Here is a 12,086-nt window from a genome sequence, read left to right as displayed (position 1 = left end):
GTTAGTGGTTCCTGGGCCAAACGCATCATCGATATCACGAGCTGTCTCGACAGCTTTTCGGCCTAGTTTGAACTGAAACAAATTTAAAAGCCAAGAACAGCTTCTATTAACAACAGACCTTTGATCTCAACCAAAAAGGCCAAGCACAAATGTGTTACGTGCAGACCGGGCGACAGACCGACCGACCGACGAAGTGACTTAAGTGACTTATAGAGTCGCTTGCACGCGCCTAAAAACGAAACTTGCGTGCCATCAGCCAGAAGCAAAACCGAAAGCAAAATTTTGGAAGCAAAAAAACAAGAAAGAAACGCGAACTTGCAAAAGTGAAGTTCCTAAGCGAACACGTTATCGATCGGACCACAAATAATGCAAAGTGGCAAATTTAGCTTTTAAATTTAAACAGCGAATCGACCGATCGCGCATTAACAAACAGGGTCGAAACTAAAGTTTTACCTGGCACCTCTTCAAAGAAAACGACATTTCTGCATGGAATACTTGACGATATGTTTTCTAATTTTTCGAAATGATGTGTCTGAGGGATTATTTTTTTTCTAATGCTATAATCTTTATTCCGCTTCGATGCAGATGACAAAAGTTTTTAGCGGACCCCCCCACACACACACTAACACAAAGACGACTGAGATTTGTATAATAGATGATCCTTTTTAAAATAATATTTTCATTATTTACAAATTTTATGTTCTGAAAATTAAAAATAAAATTTAAGAAAATAAAAAATTAAAAATCGAAACATAAAAACAAAAATAAAAAATAAATTTAATAAAACATTTTTTATAAAAAAATAACAATAAAAATAAAAAATAAAAACAAAATAAAAAAGACGCGTTATGTTAATAAATTATTGCCTTTCTGTTATCTTTCCGACATTATCCCCCCTCCCCAAACAATAAATTGAAATGAAAGTCAGTTGTCTGCCCTTGATTCCTTCATGGACGTTGCTTTTCCCCACGCATTGACACGCAATAACATTTCACTTTCTTGAATAAAAAAAAACTGCTTGATTAAATTACGTGATTTTTGGAATATGTTATTGTTATATTCGTTCCGTGACTGGTACATACATCAAACAGCATTTCCTGTATTTTCTTTAATTTTAAATGCCGCCATAAATGTAAATTTGAATAAGCAGCAAATATCTTTATAAGTGATCAAATTAAGTTTCATATTTTTTTTTATTTTCATATTTTTATCATTTTCAATCGTTTCACTATATTCTTCATCATTCAACAGCTAGTGCATGTTGTTCAGTAACCCCTGTCCTCAAGTGTTTTTTTAAAGAATGTCTCGTTATTAAAAAATAACTCATTCAAATTGTTTTAATTGTTTATATTTCTAGTTAGGATACAGACGAATATCGTCGCCGTGTTACGACCGGAAATGAACGAGAGTCCAAAAAAAGATTTAGTGTCACTAAGTGCAACAGAAATAGATAAAGTCCAGGGAAAGGAGGGCAAGAGCTATGAGTGGCAAAAGGCTATGAGGAGCAAAGGCCTATTTACACATTTATCATATGTTAATTTTATCTTCTCGTTCTTCTCTATTTTGTATTTATTAGCGGAAGGGGGGACATAAAATACGCTTAAATAATTGATGCAGATTTATTAGCCATTATTACAGAGCAAAATCTATAATATATATATATATATATATATATATATATATATATATATTTATATATATTTAGTGGAAATGGTAATTAATAAAAACTGATAAAGTGCTCAATACTTTTGTAGAGCAAATATGTGTTTTTTTTATTTTATTTTTTATTACAGTATCTTTCTGTTAAGTTACATTATTGTTTTAGCTACCCGGCCGTTTTTTTGGCCGTTTATAGCTTCCTCAGACTTTATTGTTTCAGTTACCCGGCCGTTTTTTTGGCCGTCTATAGCTTCCTCAGACATTTAAAAGTCTGAGGAAGCTACAGACGGCAAAAAAAAAAAAAAAACGGCCGGGTAGCTGAAACAATAATTTAATTTAACAGAAAGATCCGGTAATAAAAAATAAAACGTATATATATATATATATATATATATATATATATATATATATATATATATATATACACTAGCAAAAGTACTCGTCGTTGACTGAGTTCAAAAACAGCCTACAGAAAATGGACTCTGATTTATGAAAGTATGATAGGTTATGAAAATACCTATACCTATTCACACTGAAACACTAATTACAATATTTTGTGGGTCTATATTAAAAAACCTTGTTAAACTTTGTGACATATTTCCATTCTATGGAGGTCAAATTCGAACGAACATCCCATAATTTTATTATACCATATTTCTTCAAACTGAAACATAATTATCAAGTATACTTACGCAGATAGATATGAAAAGTATTTATTAAAGTTTGTGCCTATTTCCATTCTATGGAGGCCAGGCGCGCACGCAGACCCCCACAATTTTATTATACCATCCCTATTTAAGTTAAAACATACTTATCAAAGTATTATTATGTACATTTATTTCAAAAATACTTGTAACGTTTTTTTTTTTAAATTTTAAATTTTTTATTTCCATACTTTGTGAACCAGGCGCGAACGCAGACCCCACAATTTTTATGAACCACCGTTCTGCCAGATCAAAGATACCTATTCCTTTATATATATATATATATATATATATATATATATATATATATATACTAGCATTTCTGCCCGGCGTTGCCCGGGTGTTTGGAGGTGTGTACGATGGAGCAAAAAAAAAAAGTGGTAGTAGGAAGGCAAGCTCGAACCCGTATTGTGAAGGAGAAAAAGAACGGGGGGGAAAACCTGACGTCTTTGTTGTTACGATCACCGCTAAACCGGAAGTGACGTAGGTTTTAATTAAGGCTAGACAATAGAAAGGGGAGGATGCCCTCTCCCTGTAGAAAAGTGCCCAGTTAAAGGTTAAGATATTAATGCTTTTAGCCAATTTTTTGATATTTGTCGTCTGAAAGGTCGAAATTCAAAACAATACTGATCTTTTAAAAATTCGTCGAAAGTTTTGGGCGTACATGCAAACATACATACATACATACATACATACATACATACATACATACATACATACATTTATATATTGGAAACTAAAACTTTTCGACCCAAACCGATTAAAAAGCTTGCTCAATCTCGGAATACCCTTTATGTAAAATTTCAAATATTTAGACCAGAAAGTGTCTGAGTAATTTTGTAGAAGCCGTAGTGGTCAATTTTTTTTCACTTTGATTATGACCACTTAACATTTATTGTTTGGGGTTTAAATAAAGTTATTAAGTTAGATCCATGTCCAATGAACATATATCTAATATTTCAAGTGTTTAGACCCAATATTCTCGGAGGAGTTTGGTAGAGTTCACAAAGGTCAAATCGTTGAACTTTTACCCCTTAATAGCCAAATTTCTGAAATTCCGAAAACGAATTACACAGGTTTTCCCAAATCTCAGTACCCTGTATATCAAATTTTGAGTCAGTAGACTACAAATTGACAAAATTATTGCGTAGGGAAATGACACACACTGACACAAAGACACACACACATACTCACAGACACGTTCACTTTTTATATAGATAGATAGATAGATAGATAGATAGATAGATAGATAGATTAAACAAAAATATATACGTACTAGCATTTCAGCCCGGCATTGCCCGGATGTTTGAATGTGTATGTTGAGAAAAAAAAAGGGGGCAGTAGGAATATCTGCTCGAACCCGTACCGCGAAGGAGGAAAAGAACGGGAAAATACCTGACATCTTTGCTGTTACAACCACCAACAAACCGGAAGTTACTTATGTTTTAATTAAGGCTAGACAATCGAAAGAAGAGGATGACTTACAAAAATATCGACGAAAAAAGCGAACCCCCCCCCGTAGAAAAGTGCCCAGTTGAAGGTTAAGATATTAATGTTTTTAGCAAATTTTTCGATATTTGTCGTCTGAAAGTGCGAACTTTAATACGATACTGATCTTGGTTAAATTCGTCGCATCTGTCGAAAGTTTTAGGCAGACATGCAAACATACATACATTTATGTATTGGTAACTAAAAAATTTCGACCCAAACCGATTAAAAAGCTTCCCTATCTCTGAATACCCTTTATGTAAAATTTCAAATGTTTAGACCAGAAATTGGCTGAGTAATTTTGTAGAAACCGCAGCGGTCAATTTTTTTTTTAAATTTGGCCCCTATTATGACACCTTGACTTTTATTGTTTTGGGCTAAAATAGTTGAATTTGACCACTTAATCGCCAAATTTCTGGCCGAAAACCGATCACAAAGATTTTCCCTAATTCCAAGTACCCTGTATATCAAATTTCGAGTCTGTAGACTTAAAATTGACAGAGTTATTGCGTAGGGAAATGTACACACACATACACAGACACATTCACTTTTATAGATATATAGATAAGTTATGAATATATATATATATATATATGTATATATATGTATATATATATGTATATATATATATGTATAAGTTATGAAAATATATGTATATATATATATATATATCTATATATATACATATATGTATATATATATATACACACACACACACACATATATATATATGTTGTAAGTTATGAAAATATATACGGCAATCAAGCTACTCAGAATATTCTGCGTTTCATCCTCGTGAGAATTTGTCAGGCATAACCTACCTAAATTTACTTATGTATTGAGCACTGTTGAAGTAAACACCGAAAAATTACACATAAATGTATATATCCTTATATTTATATGACTAAATGATATATATATATATATGGTGACCCCAAAAAACGGGCCCGAACTATAATTAGGCCCCGTTTCTTAGTGTTTTGTCCAAATGAAATGAAACTTTGATCATAACTAATTTATTATATTCAAAATATCACAACAAAACACTAGGGCCTTTGGCTTTTTTTTTCTCTGTTCTACAGCATATGTTCTAAATGGCCTCCATTTAGCTTTTGATTTTGGGGGCTCACCCTGTATATATATATATATATATATATATATATATATATATATATATATATATATATATATATATATATAAAACTGTACAGGAAAAGATTGGTAACGTTGGTTTAAAGACTAACGTAGAGGGGGGTAGTAAATAATGTTAGGCTTGAAACCAACGGTACCAATGTTTTTTCTGGCCTTCTGTATAGTTTTAGATAAATAAATATTAAGCTCTTATATTAAATTTTTTTTTTTTTATAATCGAGCCCTTTGCTGGAATTATTTCCCTAAAACACACAACAAATAATATATATATATATATATATATATATACATGCATATATATATATATATACATGCATATATATATATATATATATATATATATATATATATATGCATACTTGTTTATTGATATATAAACATGGTCACATCCTGCTGCTACAAATAGCCACTTGTTTCAATCAAACAACAGATATCATCAGCCAGCGACTTGACTAACTTTTGAATAGTCAAGTCGCTGCCTGATGATATCTGTTGTTTGATTGAAACAAGTGGCTATTTGTAGCAGCAGGATGTGACCATGTTTATATAACAATAAACAAGTATTATCAGCTCTTTTTATTGAGCACTATCTAACAACCTCGTTGAATTCATTAGTCCATTACTTTTGAATAAAAAAACCCGAGTATATATATATATATATATATATATATATATATATATATATATATATATATATATATATATATAATACTGATTTTAAAATTAAATTAATTGGATACCATCAGCTAGAATCGAAACCAACACTCTTAGCGTTTCAGTCGTGTTTCCTACCGTTTTCAGCTAACAACGGATAGATGAGAAGGATTTCAAATTAAACGACTTCAATCTGTAAATGAATAGCAACAGAAATATGTCTGAAACTGAAATACATATTTTGCATTTCAACTTGCCGACATATTTCTGTGCACGCTATTCATTCATCTAAACACATATTTTACTCGTTATAAACCATCCTTAGTGTATGATTTCTATTTCCTGTTCATTCCAGTCTCATGTGACCTGTTGTTTATGTCAATATTACTTGTTTTGTTTATATAAATTATTTTAATGTGAAAATTATATTTTCATTTGACAAATTCACCGGGGCCTTTCTTGCTTCAAAAAGGGCATCTTAAATGCTTTATGTGAAAAAATTAACTGCAGACGTTTACGTATTGATCTTTTTTTACAGAAAAGAAATATGATACACTAGCAGTAATACTCGGCCTTGGTCGGGGGTTGCTTTGATGATTTTTATGCTTATTTTGATCTGGTTTTTTGGTAATTTCAATTTCTTTTTTTTTTCTTTTTTTTTTTTTTTTGTAATCCTAAAATTATTTTAGTAAATATTAGTTATATTGACACCTTACTGATCAATGTGGCCCCCATACAATGGATGCAACATGCCAACAACAGTCCAGTTCTTCTGATTTGTCCTCTTAATGGCTATTCTTCCACTTCAGAACCAACTACTTTGTCAAGGTTTTGGGGGCCATGATTTCTTGAACCGCATGCGAAAGAAACCACAGGATCAACATCAACTTTCTATTCGTTGTAAAAATGTATGTGGTTGTCGCTGAATAGTTCTACAATTAGTCAACTGTGTCGAAAAATTCCTTATCTTATGTTGCCGGGCATACTATTTGTGTTTGGTTGTTGGGGCATATGTTTTGTTAAACCGACATATAAGAAACTTCTGAATCACATTTTCACTAAATATGTGTGTAGACTGTTTTGCAATTTCTTCAGGATCAGTTGTTTGTCAATTATAAAGTTTAATTAAAGTATTGTAATATTTCAGTTTTATATTGCAAAAATAATAAATATTTTAAAAATATACACACATGTAAATTTTCACATCTTATAAATAAACTTCTTTGCAGTTAATGAAAAAAAATCATTAAGAAATTTACGTGTGGGGGGTTTGAACCTACAGATCACGTCATGCAAAAAAAATAAATAAATAAAATAAATAAATAAAAAAATTTTAAAAATAAAACACGTAATTTTTTTTAAGTCTTATAAAATTCTTTGCAGTTAATGAAAAAAAAAAGAAGAAATTTACGTGCAGAGTTTGAACCTACAGACGACGTTATGCAAAAATCAAAAAACAAAAACAAAAAAAAACACGCTATCAATTTATCAACTTATCAACTTACCTACAGTAGAATTTTCACGGCCCGTTGTTCTATCATTGTTGCTAAGCGACGACATGGGAAAATGGCTTTACCGATGAGAGATAAATAAAAAATAACGGTTTCGATTATCGATTATCGATTATCGGCAATTATCTAGGGTATTCTGACTAAGATCACTCCCAGACACTAAGGATCTGTAAATTTTTAAGGAAATCTGTTCAGTCGTTTCGGAGTCTATAAGGAACGAACACACACAATTTGGTCGTGTTCAGGTGCAATGTGGACGGGTTCTTGATGGACCGTCACCTTGGATGGTCCAATTTACCAGGTTTTTCACTATCAACGATCACTACGATATTGTCCCATTGGACTACTGTACACTCATTAACCCTTGTCCTCGAGTGGCTTTCGGGCCTTGATAAATGGTGACTCCAATGTAATATGAATCAATAAATAAAATAAAGTAACAGATTAGGGGGGAAAAAAGGAACAATTTGTGATGAATTAAAACTAAAAAAAAATGGTTGTAAACATTATCATTAGTTAATGTTAAAAATTGAACTTTTTTCGTATTTATTTTAGAAATTATCTTTCCCTTGTTGTCATTCACCTTTTGTCTTTGAATTTCTATCTGATATTCATATTCCAACAACTTTTTACTTCTGCTATATAACAGAATTTCGACCGCCAGAAAAAAGCTTCCTGCCCTTCAGGAATTCGTCAATAACATTATATAAATTTGCCCTGCTTAGGGGATTCATTGTGCCCTGAAGTTTGGGAAACCCTGCAGTAGACGAAACTTTCAAGTCTTGCAATATACAACTAAAATATTACAATATTTTAATTAAACTTTATAATTGACAAACAACTGATCCTGAAGAAATTGCAAAACAGTCTACACACATATTTAGTGAAAAGATCGATCTCGGGTGTTTTTATTTATTTAATAATTTTTATATTTTTTTTCATTCTTTATGCCCCATTTGATCGTAGTTTTATTAGTTTATTAATTTAGTTTTATTTTTATGAAAATAATATTACCGTGTTTTATATCGTTAATAGAAACGCCCTGGTAGAGCAGTTACAAGCGTAGACTGTGTCGTGTTCAAGTTATGGCGAGGTGTTATATGGTTGAGCGGTATATAAACAGAGTCTGCCTAATTAATTTTCTACATTATGCTAAAGTTGCGTGTTCCTCAGCTTCCAGAACGCGGAGACAATATCTTTTGTGGTAACTTGTTTGACTCCAAATACTAAACTAAAATCTATCTCATGTCATTAACTCACGTGACATTAAGATCACCTGATGCCATTATTAAAATCATTTTAATTGTTTACATTCTATGTTTCCAACATTCGCAACAGCCACGAAATTAAAACCCTCACAAATAACATACTCAAATGTGTTGAAGACTACAAGTATCTAGGAGCACACATAAGAGAAATCTGAGAAAGACTTTTACATTAGAAAGAGCATAGCATGGCCTGCTTGTAACAAAATTGATAAGATCTGGAAATCCAATCTTGCTCGCAAATTCTGAATTTAAGTTTTCCGTGTATTTATTGGTGTAATCTTACTCTATGGATCTGAAACTTGGACTCTTTCAGCAAAACAACAGCGTCGTTTGGATGGATGTTATACTCGTCTTTTGAGAGTAGATAAGCTCTGTCTATCGCCCGGCTTCCATACTCCTTCTTTGCCTATTAGTCAAGCGCAGAGACACTATCTCAGTGATTCGACAGAAACACCCAGCGGTAGATCTTGTTTCCTGGCTAGGGCAATGAACGCCGTTCTTCCCCATTCCCAGCACGCCCCACCCCTAAAACTGAACATTTGGGAGTGCTGGAGTATAAGATATGACTGAGCGATTAGATTGGGTTGACCTTCTTCTAAAGGGTTGAGGGTACCGGATTGACAGTTCCTGGCTGCTGTTCCCGACTGGTAGAAACAGGAGCCCTAACTCTTTGGTAACGCTTAGAGCGGCTGCTCCATCAACAGTTGAATAATATCGGGTTGTTTGTAGTGCCATGACGCGCATGGAAAGGGACCCTGCACTCATCCCCGGTGGGCTTTCCTGAGGCCACAATCCTCATTGGAGAAAGGTCAGCTGATGGTCTACTTGTGATGCATGTCTGAAGCTCCGCATAATCTCTTGTTTAGCTCCCCCTTACCGACACCTTGCTGCCCAAATCCCTATATAGTACCCCAGTAGTTGTTGCCCCTGATAGTAGCCCCCTACACCAAAGTGGCATTTTGCCTTGTTTGGGGTGAAAATGTAATAAAAAAAAAAAAGAGCACTTAACATCTCATGGCGAAACTCTAGAACTGATATATGGAGACTTACCGAGAGTATAAACCTCAGTTTGCAAAAGACGTGTTCAGTTTGATGGGAATTGTGCGCGTGCCACAGATGAACTTGTTTCATCATTTGTACTGTGGACGCATCCATCATCTCGCAATCGATCACGAAAGTTAACTTTTCCAGATAGTATACAACGAGATACATTCAATATGCAAGAAAGACCCTTTGGCTGCGATGACAGATAGGGAATACTGGAAGGGTGTAGTGAGTTCAATCTCAGCTGAGGCCGCAAGATGATGATGATGATGATGATGTGTTTTAACATTCTTGTTTGTTTTAACATTCCTAATTAACATGACTTTTTTCACCACTTAGGCCCAGAGGCCACTCGAGGATAAAGGTTGATAAGTGTACAGTGGTCAATGAGACAGCTACGTAGTAATTATTATTAGTCGAAATTTGGTAAATTGGATTATTTAAGGGGAACGGCTCATCAAGAACTTGTTTACGTTGGACTTGAAGACGACCATATTATAGTCAGCCGGAAAGCAGGAAAACGGAAGACAGTTCCACAGATTTGCAGTTCTCAGAAAGAAGCTTTGTTCATGGAATCTACGTTTAGGTTTAGGCACGGATAAAGAGTAATGGGAAATTATTGATAGTGTTTTCAGCTAGACGAGTGTTTCCCGTGTAAGTTTTGCGAGGGGGGGGAACCATAGATTGGAGCTCAAACGAGCACTTGCCATGAAAATAACAATGAAGCAGAAACAGGCTCGCAACGTTTCTTCTGTGAGAAAGAGGGCGCAGGGAAGAGAAAAGGGCATCCCCCGCTAGGCTGCGAAATCTATTTTGAACTCTGTCAAAGCAGGATAAGTCTTTCTCGCAGCTCCTGCCCAGATGTGGAAACAGTACTCCATCCTTGGACGTACCTGGCTCTTATATAGGTAGAGAATTTTATCAGCAGTGAGATATCTACTGGATCGATTGAAAGATTCTACTATTTCCCCAGCGACCTTGGCAACAGATTTGATGTACGTATACTATTTCATGCCAGGACCTTGTCAAAACATTACTGATACAGTAATTTTTAGTATAAATATTTTATATGTAAAAAATACCTTCCGTCTTGATACATATTTTCTAGACATCAGAGCATCCCTTCACCTTCCGGGTTGTGGGGGCGCTGCCTTATTTCGTGCAGCGTGTCTTCGGCAAGAAAAGCCTGGCGGCACCTACCCCTCTCTAGGATCAGAGCGCATACAGCACCTGGCATTCCCAAATGGTCGCCCATTTTTATACTGACCAGGTATAACATTGCTTAACTTCGGTGATCTAACGGAACCCTGTGTGTTAACGTGATTATACCGTATATACAGCATCAAAATTATCCTACTATCCTAGTAATGGGTCAGATTATGTGTCATCCCCAGCAGTGCTCTATATAACCGAGGATATTTCATTAATGTCATTAATTTTGTAAGGAAATATATATATTTATATACATACTCACTCCAGCTATGAATTAGATATTAGGGCAGTGTATACTCTCAGGTCTTGGCTGCGTATGGGCAACCAGTCACGATGAAATAAAGTCTTATATTTCAATATTTTATTGTTTCCGACTACTGTTCTTGCCTCAGATGTTATATTCACAATGTTTCTGACTTTGTCCGGGTGCGTTTTTTTTCGAACTCGGGAGTCTTTATGCCGAACTCGAGAATCTGTAGGAAATTTTGAACGGAAGTCTTAATTTAATCAACAGGACAGATTAGTCTCGTTCTGTCAGACATTAACAGGTTTACAACTAAAGCAATATTGAAATGTATTCGTGGTGATCATGTTAAAAGTGATTTCTGAGTTCGACAGGACTCATATGAAAAAGGTCAGACGTCAAATTCTGGTGGAGTCTAAACTTTCGTGGTAAAAGTGTTTCGTTCGTTCTATTTTGTTTTAGTAAAATTTCGTTTCGTTTCATCGTTTTTTATTATAATTAGGGCAACCTAAAAATCCTATAATATGAAATTAAAATAGTTTGATTTATGAATTTTTTTATATAATCACTTTGTCAAATTACTCAACCTGATTATTAAATGCAATTTTTGTGTTGCCCTAATTATAACTTTTCATGTTTCATATTTTTTTTTGATAAACCTTGTTACCTTTTGTCTCATTCTGGTAATAATTAAATATTTATAAATGTACGATGCAAAACAAATATGATACGAAAAGTTTCCTTTAATTTTCGTACAAAACAATGAAAAGAAATTAATATCTTTTATGAAATGGAACGAAACCTTACGAATCCAACACTGCAAAATCCCCTTATAGGTAGGTAAACTTTAAGGCGTTATTATGAAATGGCAGGCAAAATCGATTCGCAAGCATGAAAAATAATTCTCCCATTAGCAAGTACATTATTTACAACAAGGCAAATACCTGCTTCCCTAGCTCTGGCTGCCCTACTGGCGCTTGAAATTAGGGAAAACATTCGGTCGACTTTTCCGAGGGAGTCCAAAAAGCACGGACAACACATGATAATTAAATTACACTACACGCATAATATGTCATGAATACGCCATTAAAACAAAGATAAAAAGCGTAATAAAAAATCATATTAAGTTTCATATATGTATTTTTTTAAA

The sequence above is a fragment of the Euprymna scolopes genome, chromosome 22 (genome assembly GCF_053919585.1).
Source record: "Euprymna scolopes isolate OS-2025 chromosome 22, ASM5391958v1, whole genome shotgun sequence".
In the NCBI taxonomy this organism is placed as follows: Eukaryota; Metazoa; Mollusca; class Cephalopoda; order Sepiida; family Sepiolidae; genus Euprymna; species Euprymna scolopes.
The sequence above is the reverse complement of the archived record's forward strand: the minus strand, read 5'-3'. Positions refer to the sequence as shown.